The 17583-nt window shown below is 47.1% G+C and overlaps 1 protein-coding gene across 2 annotated transcripts in view; it reads left to right on the top strand.

Annotated features, from left to right (window-relative positions):
• Window positions 1-2561, top strand: part of RNF182 (ring finger protein 182) — a 100801-nt gene extending 98240 nt beyond the window's left edge. Inside the window, exon 3 of one of the 2 annotated variants that reach the window (XM_068236928.1) lies at window positions 2245-2561. The gene's annotated coding sequence lies outside the window, so the exon portion shown is untranslated. Of the gene's footprint in view, window positions 1-2166 lie in introns of both variants that reach the window. The other variant, XM_068236927.1, reaches the window with a different exon arrangement.
• The last annotated feature ends 15022 nt before the right edge of the window (window positions 2562-17583 follow it).

Raw genomic sequence — 17583 nt, 5'->3', positions numbered from 1 at the left:
AATAACTACTCTACATTAACTTCTCTGTGAGGCATGTCTGAATATACTATGAAAAGTTTAGGCTTACTTGTATAATTATTAAACTACACCTGTCTAATAGAATATGAGACTAAAATGAGGGGCCCCTTTCATTGGCGACTCAATGAGACCATTCGTAAAGATTCAGAAAATAATTTTTAAAGAAAACCTGTAACAGAAAGTGCCCCTGGGGGTACTTACCTTGGGAGGGGAAGCCTCTGGATCCTATTGAGGGACCCAGTGAGACCACCGTGGGACGGAGGCGAATGGTGGAAGCCTCGATAGGATCCAGAGGCTTCCCCCTCCTAAGGTAAGTACCCCCAGGGGCATTTTTTTTCTCTTACAGTGTGGAAAATAAATGACAATGTTCTTACGGACTGGTTTCTCCCAAACCTTGCATCCCATCTCTCACTTCTCACCCCTCTAGGGGGTGCTGTTGACAGTGAAAGAGACGGGATGCAGGGAACCAGGAAGTATAAGTGGCACGTGGATCCAGGCAGATGATTTAATGTAAATAATCCCGAGTCCCACTGGGCACAATCTGCAGGTGCACTCCCCCTCTCTGACCACCATTAACACAGGAGGCTCTCTTGCTCTGGAGACAGGGGTCACTCTGGCTCCCAAAATGGAGGGCTCTCTGGCTACAAAAACAGATTTCCAGGCATCCAGCAAAAGACACCTTAATTACACAGCATTGTGCTCTTCTCTCTTTCGTCTCTAAGTAACATGCTTCACTCGCAGAGTTTGAATCTATAACACTAAAAGGCCGTCAGGCTTTATTTCTAGACTTATACCAATGCTAACAATTCCTTCAGCTGAGATGTTTACAATGCATCATTACATGACAAAGTGGGAAACAATACTGAATAAAACATTTAGCAGGCTGAGACAGTGTATGGATGAATGCTAGGAAAACGTCTCTTTACACACAGACAAAATAGAATATTTATAAGATGTTATTCCAGTGGAACATGACTCCAGACAAACCTCGTAGAATATACCATGATGTTCCACATGGTTGCTGGAGAGAGTGTGGCTATAGGGATACTGCTGATCATATTGTCTGGTTTTGCCTCGAGGCACACAACTTAAGGGGAAGGGACAGAGCCCTAATTTACAGTGTTATTCACAAGGATATCCCACTTGACCTGTGGAAATATCTTACAGGTAATCCTTATGATGGGCTGCAATCTCGTACCCAAAAATTGCTTTATTGTTTATTAATAGCGGCACAGTTAACAAAGCCTCCAGATGTAAAATGCATACATTATTAAATGCAGAAGAGGTGGTTCTGAGGATCAGAAAGGTTAGGACAGTGTTTCTCAAACCTGTCTTGGGACTCCCCAACGGTGCATGTTTTCACCTACAGTATGCACAGGTTGGGTAATTAGTGTCTCAGCTAGGTGGATTCTATGTAGCTGACACACTAATTACCCCACCTGTGCATAGATGAGGCTGCCTGAAAAACATGCACCATTGGGGAGTCATGAGGACAAGTTTGAGAAACACTGGGTTAGGACAATAGAGTATCTAAACTCATGTGTTCACGAGACATAGAAAAACTTTAGGAAAAGTTGAGGCTACTGGAATATTAATTATCAGTTAAAGGGAACCAGAGGCCCCAGGAAAAAGATTCTATACATACCTGGGGCTTCCTCCAGCCCCATACGCACGGATCGCTCCCACGCCGCCGTCCTTTGCTGCCTGGATCCGCCGGTACCGGGTCCCGTCATGGGCGCCAGTCGGCCGGCAGACGCGGCAAATTGTCCGCATCACACGGGGCTCCCTCCATATACGTACGCGTGAGGCTGCTTACTGCGCAGCCGCATGCGTATGGGTATGGAGGGAGCCCCTGTGATGCGGACAATTGGCCGCGTCCGCCGGAAGTGATGGGACCCGGTACCACCGATCCAGGAAGCGGAGGATGGCGGCATGGGAGCGATCCAGGCTTATGGGGCTGGAAGAAGCCCCAGGTATGTTATAAAAGCTTTTTCTTTTTTTTTTTTACGTTCCTCTCTGGTTCCCTTTAAGAATGCTTACTTTTTCTCTACATTCAATTTATGATTCAATATATTATATTGTAATTACTGACCTGAGGTTGGAAGGCCTTGTTCTTGTGTTTCTTTTTTTTTTTTTATTTTGGTATAGGGCTGGTTTCACACTCGCCTGGAGAGTCCGATTTTTACGTTGCGATTATTGCATTGCAATTTTACTGTGATTTTTCAGCAATTGAGTTTTACAATTCCCATCCGGGGAAACAAGAATCCCATCGCGATCAGTCCAAAACTGGTACATGTATACAAATCGCAAGTGCAGCGGTGAGAATGATCCCACAGCACTTTGCTGATCGCCCGTGATGAATCGTTGAAACACTGCAGAAGAGCACCCCAGTGTGAATGGAGCAGGATACATCCTTATCACTGTGTATCATATTCTGGTTAATCTGATTTTATGCTCAGTTAAAATTATGACAGATGTTTCACTTTCTACAAGACAACATTTTGTCAAGTTTTTCTAAATAAAAAGAGTTATCAAATATAAAACTACAAATGTTTCTAGAACAGTGTACTGTTTATACTCCAAACTAATTAATGTTTTAACCACTTAAGTACCAGCGGTCTCTGTCCCCTTAAGGACCAGAGACCGCTGGTACAATACCGACGGAATCCCGATGAATCGCTGCGCATTCCCGCCGCAACCGCAGTCACCGCCGCATGCCGAGATCCTCCTGACATAGACTCTCTATGACGGCAGAGTCATGTGAGCCGGTCAGGAGCCGCTTTCATTGGCTCCTGACAGTGTCTATCAATGTAAGCCAATGGGAGCGGCTTACATTAATAGACACGGCCAGGAGCCAATGAAATCAGCTCCTGACCGACTCACATGGCTCTGCCGTCATAGAGACAGGCAGAGCCAGTGAGCTGCGGCGAGAGACATTGGGTTTGAGCGGCGCGATCAGAGGGGAGCGACGGAAATGGCGAATGCACGCTGCGAGAGGTGATTGAAATCTACGCCCTGCCAGCCAGGAGCCCACTAAAACAGGGCGTAGATTTCAATCACCTCGGTCCTAAAGTAGTTAAATGAATGTAATCGTTGCCCTGCTGCGCTAATAAGTTGCTCCTGAAATAGTTTATTCAGTGGCAATACTTACATTCCAGGTGTGCTCTTGTGACAAGGGAGCTACCAAGACGCACAATTACCAGGAGCTTGTCAGGTTTGGAAACTTGCAATGCGGATCCTTACATGAGTGTGAGAAAAGCAGCTTCTGGGACTCTCTGTAAACTGTTAAGTGCCTGTGACGAATAGATATCGCATCTTTTGATTTTCCTCGCCTTGTTCATGACTGGATGTTACTTTTCAAAGAAGCTGCACAGTTACCTACACATTTTGCAATTTTATCACATGAAAAAAAAAACGTTTATTTTTGACAATTATGCGAGAAGAGACCTGAACTCAGAATTCAGCTGTTGATGCAGGTAAAAAAAACCTTCAAACAATATTGCACAAACACAGGTGTCCTTCTAGCTTAAAAGAAATAAAATAAGTATTTATACTCCAGAAGTGCACTTTGTAAGAATTGTATTAAATATACAATAAAGAACAATTCACAAGAATTTCTGAAGATGACTATGTACGATGACTGATGTACTGATGATGATCAGAATGCTGACACAAAATATGGTTGCCTTATAACTTAATACTGTAAGGGCCGATTCTAGTCTTTTTGCTGCCTGAGGCAAACTTGTGAGGGTGCGCCGCCTCCCTTCCCCCCCCCCCCCCCGAATAGGAATAATCGTACAGCACCTGACAAAATGCACCGCACGTTATAGCTGCAGCGAGCCCGCCCAAAAATACCCTCAGTATAGGTAGGTAGTCAGGTATAGGTGCCCCCAGTATTGGTAGCTAGATATAGTTGCCCCCATTATAGGTTAGCCAGGTACAGTTGACCCCAGTGTAGGTTGGCCAGGCACTCTCTTCACTTCCTGTTTCTGCTTGGTGCTGCCCTCAGACTTCTGCTGCCTGAGGAAGTCGCCTCACTTGGCATCATAGACGGACCGGGCCTGCCTGGTTGTCCTTCCTTGGTAGGTACTAACTACCGCTTACCAGGGACAGCCTACAAGTCCTACCATTTTAGAGATGCTCTGACCCAGAAATCTAGCCATCACAATTTACCTCTTGTCAAAGTTATTCAGATCTGAGATTGCACATTTCCTGATTTCAGCACATCACCTTCAGCTTGCTCCCTAATATACAGTATCTCAGAAAAGTGAGTACACTTCTCATCACATTTTTGTAAATATTTTGTTCATGGAACAACACTGAAGATCTGACACTTTGATACAATGTTAAGTAGTCAGTATACCGCTTGTACAAGTGTGTACATTTGCCGTCCCATTAAAATAACACACAGACATTAGAAAACCTGTAACATCAAAAAGTTCCCCTGGGGGGTACTCACCTTGGGAGGGGGAAGCCTCAGGGTCCCAATGAGGCTTCCCACACCGTCCTCTGTCCCTCGAGGGTCTCGCTGCAGCCCTCTGAACAGCGGCGATGTAAATATTTACCTTCCCGGCTCCTGGGCAGGCGCTGTGGCGGCTCTCGGCTCCAAAATAGGCGGAAATACCCGAGCTGTCGGGCCTGCTCTACTGCGCCTGCGCAAGTCTCCGGCGCCTGCGCAGTAGAGCGGACCCGACTGAGATCGGGTATTTCCGTCTACTTTGGAGCCGAAAGCCGCAACAGCGCCCCCGCTGGAGACTGGAAAGGTAAATATTGAACAAGCTGACGTATTTGTAGGGCCGCTGCTCGGAGGGCTGCAGCGAGACCCCCGTGGGACAGAAGACAGCATGGGAAGCCTCATTGGGACCCTGAGGCTTCCCCCTCCCGAGGTGAGTACCCCCCAGGGGAACTTTTTGATGTTACAGTGTCTCTTTAATGTCTAATGTTGGACCAGCCGACAGCTTTGCAGACCAATTTGATGCAGTGTGCAGGGTATGGTCTGAGCACTGTCAGACTGTCAGTCTATTTGCAAAAGAGAACCTCTTTTGATATAATGCTGAGCACATGCACTTAACTTCTTTGGTCGACCCTGGCCATGCCTATTTTGAGTGGGACCTGTCCTATTAAACCCCTGTATGGTCTTGGCCACTGTGCTGCCACTCAGTTTCAGGGTATTAGCAATCTTCTTATAGACCATCTTTATGTAGAGCAGCAATTACTCTTTTAAGATCCTCGGAGAGTTCTCTGCCATGAGGTGCCATGTTGAACTTCCAGTGACCAGCATGAGAGAGTGTGAGAGTGATTACACCAAATTGAACACACCTGTTCCACATTCACACCTGAGACCTTTTAACACTAACACATAACATTACCCCGGGGGGGGGGGGGATGTCTAAAGGGCCACAATGTTAGTTACTTAGGAGTATACTCACTTTTGTTGCCAGCAGTTTAGTCATTGATGGCTATATGTTGAATTATTTTAATGGGACAGCAAATATATACTGTTGTACAAGCTGTACACTGACTACTTCATATTGTATCAAAGTGTTGTCCCACAAAAACATATAATAAAATATTTACAAAAATTTGAGAGGTGTACTCACTTTTGTGAGATACTGTTTGGCACACAATGTGTTTGTTGGTTGCATAACATATGCTACGCTATTTGTGTAACGCACCCTATACAACTAATTTATGTGTTTTGTGCATAATGTGAGTAGAGTTGGGCCGAACCTCCGATTTTAGGTTCGCGAACCGGGTTCGCGAACTTCCGCGGAAGGTTCGGTTCGCGTTAAAGTTCGCGAACCGCAATAGATTTCAATGGGGATGCGAACTTTGAAAAAAAAAAAAATTATGCTGGCCACAAAAGTGATGGAAAAGATGTTTCAAGGGGTCTAACACCTGGAGGGGCCATGGCGGAGTGGGATACACGCCAAAAGTCCCCGGGAAAAATCTGGATTTGACGCAAAGCAGCGTTTTAAGGGCAGAAATCACATTGAATGCTAAATGACAGGCCTAAAGTGCTTTAAAACGTCTTGCATGTGTATACATCAATCAGGTAGTGTAATTAAGGTACTGCTTCACACTGACACACCAAACTGTTCACTGAACAGAACAGGTATACAGTGGCGGGTTCACTTAACAGGTATACAGTGGCGGGTTCACTGAACAGAACAGGTATGCAGTGGCGGGTTCACTGAACAGAACAGGTATGCAGTGGTGGGTTCACAGAACAGGTATGCAGTGGTGGGTTCACAGAACAGGTATGCAGTGGTGGGTTCACAGAACAGGTATGCAGTGGTGGGTTCACAGAACAGGTATGCAGTGGTGGGTTCACTGAACAGGTATGCAGTGGTGGGTTCACAGAACAGGTATGCAGTGGTGGGTTCACAGAACAGGTATGCAGCCAGGAACAAGCTAAGCCTAACTAATCTTTCCCTATGAGAGACAGTGCAGCAGCTCACCCTACTCTCACTAATGCAGGCAGTGGCACACGAGTGACCGTAATGGCCGCCGCTGCCTGCCTTTTATTAGGGGGGGAGTGGCTCCAGGGGCTAGTGTAGCCTAATTGGCTACACTGGGCCTGCTGACTGTGATGTAGACGGTCAAAGTTGACCCTCCATGGTGCATTATGGGGCAAACCGAACTTCCGCAAACGTTCGCCTGCGGGACGCGAACGCGAACCACGGAAGTTCGCATGGAACCGTTCGCAGGCGAACCGTTCGGCCCAACTCTAAATGTGAGTAACATGTTACATATTTTGCATAATGCCTAGTAAAATGTACGAGTGCTGCATGGGAATGTTAAAAAGGAACTTCAGCCAAAACAAACATACTGTTATTAAAGTTACATTAGTTATGTTAATTAAAATAGATAGGTAATATAATCTCTTAACCTCCCTGTTTTAAAAGAACTTGCAAATGTTTGTGATTTCATGGGAGCAGCCATCTTTTTGGTTGAAAGGAGGTGACAGGGAGCTTGAGACACAGTTTCAACTGTGTGTCCTGATCACCCCTCCCAGTTGCGCACGCTAAGCAACGAGAACAACTACATCAGATATCCCATCATGCTTTGCACAGCATCAGGGGAAAAACGCTTGGACAGATTTATTTGATGGGGCAGAGATTAGCTTCTGTGCAGCTAAAAATGAGGCTTGGGTAAGAAAAACAAAGTTCTGATGCTGTGAAACTGTTAAGGAACACCAGGCCTTTTCAGTTCTGCTGAGTAGATTTTTAGTCTGGAGGTTCACTTTATCTACATTTTTAATAAACAGGCCCCATGCAGGGGCATAACTACAAATCATGCCCCCCCCAGCAAACCTTTGAAGGGGCCCCCAACCTTTACACCATTACCCTTGCCTACGCTTGGTGACCCTCACACCCTGGGAACCCATTTTGCAGGGACCATAAAACAAGCGTGGCCATCATAATCTTCACGCCCATAGCAAGTGTAGCCACGAAAACACCTGATCTGAAGGATGGAGTAAAGTCATAGTTGGGGATCCCTTACAGCTCTGCTCCCCCCCCCCCCCCCCCATCCCCTGTAGTTATGCCCCTGGCCCCAATGTATTTAATATGTTCTTTTGGTTACATTTTATCCTGTGTCTAGGTGTTTTTCCTTAGGAGGATGTATGACACTGTAGAATGAGGGTGTGATGATGATTGTTTGGGGTCCGGTAAGATGTGAGGCATACTGTATGGGTACAGCAAGTGTGGCACAGTAAAACAGTGGCAATGGCATGTAGCCTTGGTACATGTACTTTAAAATTAAGTCTATTACTCACAGTCTGTTTACTATACCCACTTTTTATGCATTTAATGTTTCCTTTAATTGCCACATTTGACTTTGCCCACCTGGAGGGGGTACGTTCAAACATTATTGGCACCAGCTGTCAAATAGATAGAGAACTTAACTGGAGGCAGGAGACACACTTGAAGCAACTTGGACACTGGAATAAATTAGAATTAATACAGAATGAAACTTAAATGAGACAAGACTGGAAGGTGAACTGGCGGTCACAGAGAAGCAATTTAAGAGAGAGCAAAGAACAACATATATTAGAATTTAGTTACAGCTCTACCATCAAAGTAGCATTTAAATGAAAGTCTGGAATTGCAGCCTGCCTATTGCCTTCTGCAGGGTTTCACTTAAACTACTTGTAAGACCCATTTCTGTGGGTAAATATGGAGCATACAAATGGCAAAAGTGCATTCTACCAGCTTTAAAGTGGTTTAGTGACATTGGTAAAACTTCCTGAAGCTGGTTATTTGTGCACAAGAGCACAAGAGCAGAAAGGACTCAATCTTCAAAATGTCATTTTGATTTATGAATTATTACCTGCTACAGTTATTGGAAGTGTCCATCTCAGCTGCACTTTGCAGGTAATCAGTTGAGGCGAATGGGGTGGCATCTTTTCGAGTTTGAATTATTGCTGCTGTTCTAAAAATGATAAATTTGTCAGCAAAGATAAAATAATTAGATCCCGTGGATATCAGTCAACACTACTGCTGAGAAACTGCTTTCAATGGCTGTGTGCTGTGATTGATGTTAGCCAGGCTGTAGACACTCTTGGAGAATACATTAATAGGATTATGCAGATTCTCAACATTGTGTACATGTCTTTACAAGTTCTGAAGCAGTATGCAGATCTGGACTGTGCCACACTGCCAATGCAAGACACAGCTTACAGAGAAAACAGAAGAATTTATCATAACGGTGAGTGTTGGGATAGATTGGGTAAAAACAAAAGCAACAGAAGAGTGCTTTACTTTCCACTTTATTAATGTCTATAGTGTAAAACTGGCAATGTTACAAAATACTCCAAGGCCCAAACTGTAATGGTACTTCAGCAACTCAAAGCTTTTCTTTCTGGTCAGTTGTTCCAGTCCACGATCTAGGATACTCACCCTAACTTGATCCTGACTCCAGGGTTGCCAATTCCTCTGGGGTCTAGGCTGACTGTAGCCACTCTCCTAGACATTCTGTACAACTAAACCCTGAAGGAATCACACGTTACGGCATACATGCTCTATCTACTGTCATTTCTGTCATCTTCAACCAAGGTTCCTCCCAATTGGCTAAGTAGAAGTTTATTAAAATGATGCATGAAGTGAGATGAATATAAAGACTAGAGTATGTATTCCCCATTGCAGAAAGTTGCATGCCTGGCTGCTGTCCTGGTCCCCTGTCTAAGTCACTAGCCCAGAACAAGCTTGCAGATAAGTCTCACTTTACTTGCTGCATGCTTGTTGCAGGTTTGTGATTCAGATATTCCTGAAGACTAAAGGTTAGCACAGAAACACGGGAACTATAATTTTTTAAACTGAACAAAGATGGAAACCTCCATAGTCTTCTTAACCTCTTTGGCGGTTTATTTTTTCTGCAAAAATTGCAGAAACCCACTATTTTTAAATTTTTTTTTTTTTAGGTTTCATGTAAAGCTACCAGAGTGGTAGCTACATGAAACTCCACTAGAGGGCGCATGTGTCCCTCTAGTTTGATCGTCGCCGGCAACAATAGTAAACAGGGGAGCGTGTATATAACGCGCTCCCCTGTTTGGCTTCTCCTGTCGCCATGGCGACGATCGGAATGACGTCATGGACGTCAGCCGACGTCCTGACGTCAGACGTCTCCGATCCAGCCCATAGCGCTGCCCAGAACTCATTGGTCCGGGCAGCGCAGGGCTCTGGCGGGGGGGGCCCTCTTGCGCCGCTGCGTGCGGGCGATCGCCGCAGAGCGGCGGCGATCAAGCTGTACGCGCGGCTAGCAAAGTGCTAGCTGCGCGTACAGCACTTTACAGGGTGAAAATCGCCCCACCTGGGGCTGAGATCTCCTCCTGCGCGGCATAACCCGAGCTCAGCTCGGGCTTACCGCCAGGGAGGTTAAGGCAGGTTTTTTTGTTTTATTTTAAATGACTCCAGATGCCCCAATTTCCAAACGGAAGGGAAAATAAGGCTGTGCCTGAACAGCTTTAATGTACCCAAATTGCTATCCTCCTTTACTTGCAATGAGGCCACACCATAGCCTCCTCCATTCCTGGTACATTCTTCCACAGCACACGTGAATGCACACATATTGGAATCACTGCCTATATGTAGTGTTGGGCGAACAGTGTTCGCCACTGTTCGGGTTCTGCAGAACATCACCCTGTTCGGGTGATGTTCGAGTTCGGCCGAACACCTGATGGTGTTCGGCCAAACCGTTCGGCCGCATGGCCGAACAAAGAGCGCATGGCCGAACGTTCCCCGAACGTTCGGCTAGCGCTGTGATTGGCCGAACGGGTCACGTGGTTCGGACCCGAATGCGCTCTGATTGGCCGAACTGTCACGTGGTTCGGGTAAATAAATACCCGAACCACGTCATATCTCCGCCATTTGTCTGTGGGTTTAGCTTTGGGTAGGCAGGCAGGGTAGTTCGCGCTCCAGCCACGCTAGCCAGGGTCCCCCCAGTCATTGTGTCGCTGCTGGGAATAGTAGTACACCGCTCGCTCAGCCACACTATATAGCATTCTGTTTACTGCCACTCTGTGTACCTCGCTCAGCCACACTATATAGCATTCTGTTTACTGCCACTCTGTGTCTGCTGGGAATAGTAGTACACCGCTTGCTCAGCCACACTATATAGCATTCTGTTTACTGCCACTCTGTGTACCTCACTCAGCCACACTATATAGCATTCTGTTTACTGCCACTCTGTGTCTGCTGGGAATAGTAGTACACCGCTCGCTCAGCCACACTATATAGCATTCTGTTTACTGCCACTCTGTGTACCTCGCTCAGCCACACTATATAGCATTCTGTTTACTGCCACTCTGTGTCTGCTGGGAATAGTAGTACACCGCTCGCTCAGCCACACTATATAGCATTCTGTTTACTGCCACTCTGTGTACCTCGCTCAGCCACACTATATAGCATTCTGTTTACTGCCACTCTGTGTCTGCTGGGAATAGTAGTACACCGCTCGCTCAGCCACACTATATAGCATTCTGTTTACTGCCACTCTGTGTACCTCACTCAGCCACACTATATAGCATTCTGTTTACTGCCACTCTGTGTCTGCTGGGAATAGTAGTACACCGCTCGCTCAGCCACACTATATAGCATTGTGTTTACTGCCACTCTGTGTACCTCGCTCAGCCACACTATATAGCATTGTGTTTACTGCCACTCTGTGTCTGCTGGGAACAGTACTACACCGCTCGCTCAGCCACACTATATAGCATTGTGTTTTGTGTCTGCTGGGAACAGTACTACACCGCTCGCTCAGCCACACTATATAGCATTGTGTTTACTGCCACTCTGTGTACCTTGCTCAGCCACACTATATAGCATTGTGTTTACTGCCACTCTGTGTACCTTGCTCAGCCACACTATATAGCATTGTGTTTACTGCCACTCTGTGTCTGCTGGGAACAGTAAGTACTACACCGCTCGCTCAGCCACACTATATAGCATTGTGTTTACTGCCACTCTGTGTACCTTGCTCAGCCACACTATATAGCATTGTGTTTACTGCCACTCTGTGTCTGCTGGGAACAGTACTACACCACTCGCTCAGCCACACTATATAGCATTGTGTTTACTGCCACTCTGTGTCTGCTGGGAACAGTACTACACCGCTCGCTCAGCCACACTATATAGCATTGTGTTTACTGCCACTCTGTGTACCTTGCTCAGCCACACTATATAGCATTGTGTTTACTGCCACTCTGTGTCTGCTGGGAACAGTACTACACCGCTCGCTCAGCCACACTATATAGCATTGTGTTTTGTGTCTGCTGGGAACAGTACTACACCGCTCGCTCAGCCACACTATATAGCATTGTGTTTACTGCCACTCTGTGTACCTTGCTCAGCCACACTATATAGCATTGTGTTTACTGCCACTCTGTGTCTGCTGGGAACAGTACTACACCGCTCGCTCAGCCACACTATATAGCATTGTGTTTACTGCCACTCTGTGTCTGCTGGGAACAGTACTACACCGCTCGCTCAGCCACACTATATAGCATTGTGTTTACTGCCACTCTGTGTACCTTGCTCAGCCACACTATATAGCATTGTGTTTACTGCCACTCTGTGTACCTCGCTCAGCCACACTATATAGCATTGTGTTTACTGCCACTCTGTGTCTGCTGGGAACAGTACTACACCGCTCGCTCAGCCACACTATATAGCATTGTGTTTTGTGTCTGCTGGGAACAGTACTACACCGCTCGCTCAGCCACACTATATAGCATTGTGTTTACTGCCACTCTGTGTACCTTGCTCAGCCACACTATATAGCATTGTGTTTACTGCCACTCTGTGTACCTTGCTCAGCCACACTATATAGCATTGTGTTTACTGCCACTCTGTGTCTGCTGGGAACAGTAAGTACTACACCGCTCGCTCAGCCACACTATATAGCATTGTGTTTACTGCCACTCTGTGTCTGCTGGGAACAGTAGTACACTGCCGCTCACTCAGTCACCCCATTACTATATAGCATTGCTGGGATCTGTAGTACTCTGCTCACCCACCCATACCATTGTACTGCCAGTCACTGTGTATATTGCTGGGATCTGTAGTACTTCACTCACCGTCAACCACTATATAGCATTGCGTACTCTGCCAGTCAGTGTGTATATTGCTGGGATCAGTAATACTCCACTCAACGTCAACCACTATATGAGCTCACCATGAGTTCCTCAGAGACCTCCGCTGTGAGCAGCACTCCCAACAACAGCAACAGCCAACGCCCCACGCAAGCTATAACATCCACCCCAGCAGCCAGTGGTCAGCAGCAGCCCTCCCCGGAGGAGAACGTTGTGTCCATCGGTCCGGCGCCAGAGCGATTATTGAGGGCTGCCATTGAGGAGATGATGGGGCCTGATGTGGAGGAGGAGGTCGGGCTCAGGCCAGCATCCCAAGTTAATGTTGAGGACGATGAGGGGTCTGTGTCTGGGGATGTTGGGGTGGCAGAGGTGGTGGGTGGGTCAGACTCAGGAGAAGAGTTGTATGATGAGGATGATGATCGGGACCATCTGTATGTGCCTCAGAGTCCGACCCCGGAAAACATGTTGTATCGTGTGTTTAGGTACTAAAATCTGCGTTCCCACTTCCCAGTACTGCCCGGGTCCACGGCGCGCTGCGTAATATGTTGGCGCTTTATAAATACAATAAATAAATAATAAATAAATAATTTTTTGGGCAGCACTATCAAACTGTGGTACTATGAGTGAGTTGCCATGGTCCTTCTGTGCTGTCACACTCACCGTCTGTCTGCAGATGGATTGTTCAACACAGCTACGCCATCTGACATGTAGTCCTTGACCATCTTCTCCAGGCGATTGGTGTTGGAGGACGTGGAACTGCCCGATTGCTGTTCTGTGGGCTGCTGCATGGGTGTCAGAAAATGTTCCCACTCCAAGGACACTGCCAATACCATTCCCTTTTGGGCACTAGCAGCAGCTTGTGTTCTTTGCTGCCCTCCTGGTCCTCCTGGGTTTGCTGAAGTCAGTCTGTCGGCGTACAACTGGCTAGAGAAGGAGGAGGATGTCAATCTCCTCTCTAAAGTCTCCATCCTCAAGGGCCTGCTGGAATTGTTCCATTTTTGACCTGTCTGACACTTTCTTCAATCAGTTTTTTAACATTGTGTTTGTATAAACTGGGTATAAACCCAGTAATTGGTGTTGTCCAGAATAATGAATAATAATGAATAGTGAATAATGCGCGGGCCGCGTTCAATGCAGTCTAGCATGAATTGAGCCATGTGTGCCAGAGAATCCTGCCAGACTCCTCTGTCTTAATGTTCTTGTGAGCGTTGTGATTGTTGTGATGCACCATATTCGTCACCAGCATCACTTTCTTCCTCTTCTGCTGTCTATTCCCGCTAAATTGTGGAAGTCCAACGTGCACCGCTCTGTCCCTCGGCAGTGGGGACATCCAATTCCTGCTCCAACTCCAGCTGTTCCTCGTCCTGTTCTTTGTCATAGCTGGGACCAGCGTTTCCTGAGGCAGGTTGCCTGATGTTGGTATCATCACGCTGATCGTTTTCATCTTCAGATTCCCCCACTTGCATCATGCCAGCGGTTTCCATCTTCAACATTGATTTCTTCAGTAAACACAGCAGTGGTATTGTAATGCTGACTGTAGAGTTGTCACTGCTCAGTCACAAGCAACGTGGATTGCTCAAAATTTTGGAGGACTTGGCAGAGATCCAACATGGTAGCCCAATCAGATCCACAGAAGCTTGGTAGCTAGCTGCTGGAATGCGCCTCGGCACTGCGCAAAAGCGTGCTAGCATGTGCAGCATAGAATTCCAGCGCGTAGGGAGGGACATCACCCAGCGAGCGATGGTGTGCTAGATTGAAGCGCTCCTGCATCTCTTGGTGAGTCCTTCAGAAGCGGTACTGGACTTTACAAAATGTTTTGTTTTTTTTCCTTCAACAGAAGATCTGCCACGTTGGAGTGAGGAGGACGCCGCCGACCCCGACACCAAGCTGAACCCCGGCGAACTCCAAGCAGAGGATCTTCAGGAACCCTCAAGGCTTTAAACAAGCTGAGGAGGATCAGCAGTCCCGATGAGACCTCTCCTCATATGTGACTGTGTGCAGTGGAGTAGAGCTTCCCAGAACAACCTCTCACTTGTCACTTTGTCACTGGTCACTTTGTCACTTTGTCATTTTGTCACTTTGTCACTTTGTCACTTGTCACTTTGTCACTTGTCACTTGTCACTTTGTCACTTGTCACTTTGTCATTTTGTCACTTGTCACTTTGTCATTTTGTCACTTTGTCATTTTGTCACTTTGTCAGTCACTTTGTCACTTTGTCACTGGTCACTTTGTCACTTTTCACTTTGTCACTTTTCACTTTGTCACTTGTCACTTGGTCACTTGTCACTTGGTCACTTGGTCACTTGTCCAGATGATCTCGGTACACCTCCTGCGATTCAAATTCCTGCACACCTTGCTCTGGGATTTGGGTGTGATGAATGATGCATCTAACTGGCCACCGGAGGCAATTAAGGCCTTCAAAACATTGAAAGCAGCTTTCTGTTCCGCCCCCATTTTGCGTCATGTTGAGTTGTTGACGTCATGTTCATCCTCGGCCTCTCCTTGCATTTCAGTGCGAGGTGCATTTTCCACAGAAAAAGGTTGTGAATCCGGGCACAACATTTGTGGCTGTTCCATTGACCTTTCACAGGTAGAAGATTGTGGGGGTGGGAATAGCTCCTCCGAATAGCCCATTGTGTCCTGAAAACTACTCATTGCATTGCTTTGCGCATGCATTTTTTTGTCCTCATGCAAGGCCTGAGTTGCGCCTGAAAGCGTGGCCTTCTCCTCCTGCGCCTCCTCCTGTTCCATCACGTCTGCTGCTGCTGGGTTAGCGTTGCCGCCCGGTCCCTGTTTATTGAACCTCTTATCTTTATTACATTTATGACTGCATGGCGGTACAAAGCATGCTATCTGCACGCTTCTTGTCCTCATGCAAGGCCTGGGTTGTTGTGTCTCAAAGCGTGGCCTTCTCCTCCTGCGCCTCCTCCTGTTCCATCACGTGTGCTGCTGCTGGGTTAGCGTTGCCGGTCCCTGTTTATGGAACCTCTCATCTTTATTACATTTATGACTGCATGGCGGTAAAAAGCATGCTATCCGCACGCTTCTTGTCCTCCTGCAAGGCCTGGGTTGTTGTGTTTTAAAGCGTGGCCTTCTCCTCCTGCGCCTCCTCCTGTTCCATCACGTGTGCTGCTGCTGCTGGGTTAGCGTTGCCGGTCCCTGTTTATGGAACCTCTCATCTTTATTACATTTATGACTGTATGGCGGTAAAAAGCATGCTATCCGCATGCTTCTTGTCCTCATGCAAGGCCTGGGTTGTTGTGTCTCAAAGCGTGGCCTTCTCCTCCTGCGCCTCCTCCTGTTCCATCACGTGTGCTGCTGCTGCTGCTGGGTTAGCGTTGCCGGTCTCTGTTTATGGAACCTCTCATCTTTATTACATTTATGACTGCATGGCGGTAAAAAGCATGCTATCCGCACGCTTCTTGTCCTCCTGCAAGGCCTGGGTTGTTGTGTCTCAAAGCGTGGCCTTCTCCTCCTGCGCCTCCTCCTGTTCCATCACGTGTGCTGCTGCTGCTGCTGGGTTAGCGTTGCCGGTCCCTGTTTATGGAACCTCTCATCTTTATTACATTTATGACTGCATGGCGGTAAAAAGCATGCTATCCGCACGCTTCTTGCCCTCATGCAAGGCCTGGGTTGTTGTGTCTCAAAAAGCGTGGCCTTCTCCTCCTGCGCCTCCTCCTCCTGTTCCATCACGTGTGCTGCTGCTGGTGCTGGGTTAGCGTTACCGGTCCCTTTTCCTGGAACCTCTTCTCTGTATTACATTTATGACTGCATGGCGACAAAAAGCATGTTACCTGTGCAAAGAAACATGACATTTTCCACATTTAAAAGACAGTTTTTCCTTTGAAACTTTACAATCAATTTTCTCAAAAACTATAAGCTCTTTTTCAAATATTTTTTTTCCTCTTGTACCCACTCCCAAGGTGCACATACCCTGCAAATTTGGGGTATGTAGCATGTAAGGAAGCTTTACAAAGCACGAAAGTTCGGGTCCCCATTGACTTCCATTATGTTCGGAGTTCGGCGCGAACACCCAAACATCGCGGCGATGTTCGGCGAACGTTCGCGAACCCGAACATCTAGGTGTTCGCCCAACACTACCTATATGCCAGGACTGCCAGTCTTGTTGGGAACGTTCCCCCCAGTCCCCACCCCATGCACCAATGCAAAGGTAGAGATGTGATCGTAAGGGGTAGGAGTGAAACAGGCAGATCAATCAAAAGAAGAGAATAAGGGGAGACAGAGATACAGGGACTTAAAGAGACTCATAGACGAAAAGTATAATACATTTATACATACCTGAGGCTTCCTCCAGCCCCATCAGCATGGATCGTTCCCAAGCCGCCGTCCTCCGCCTCCTCTATCGCCGGTACCGGGTCCCGTCACTTCGGGCCGGTTAGGGCCAGTCGATGCAAGTGCAGTGCGCTCCCTCCGTACTGCGCAGGCACATGCGTAAAGCAGGCGCCGGCAAGACAGAGGGAGTCCCTGCGCATGCATACAACTGGCCGCGTCCTGTGGAAGTGACGAGACCCGGTACTGGTGATAGAGGCGGCGGAGAACGGTGGCGTGGGAGCCATCCATGCTGATGGGGCTGGAGGAAGCCCAAGGTATGTATAAATGAATTATACTGTTCATCTCTGAGTCCCTTTAATGAAGAAACAACAAAGTGGGAAGTACATTAAAACAAGGGGTCACTTCTTTTAATGTGAGAAGAGTATTATTATTATTATTTAGTATTTATATAGCACCGACATCTTCCACAGCGCTGAACATTGTACAAGTATATTGTCTTGTCACTTAACTGTCCCTCAGAGGGTCTTACTCTAATCCCTACCATAGTCATGTGTCTATGTATGTATCATGTAGTGTACGTATCATAGTCTAGTGCCAATTTAGGGGGACGCCAGTTAAAATATCTGTATGTTTTTGGGATGTGGGATGAAACCGGAGTGGCTGGAGCCTGGAGGAAACC

Source organism: Hyperolius riggenbachi, chromosome 5 (genome assembly GCF_040937935.1).
Source record: "Hyperolius riggenbachi isolate aHypRig1 chromosome 5, aHypRig1.pri, whole genome shotgun sequence".
Classification (NCBI taxonomy): Eukaryota; Metazoa; Chordata; class Amphibia; order Anura; family Hyperoliidae; genus Hyperolius; species Hyperolius riggenbachi.
Note: the sequence above shows the minus strand (reverse complement) of the source record. Positions and strands in the feature narration are given on the sequence as shown.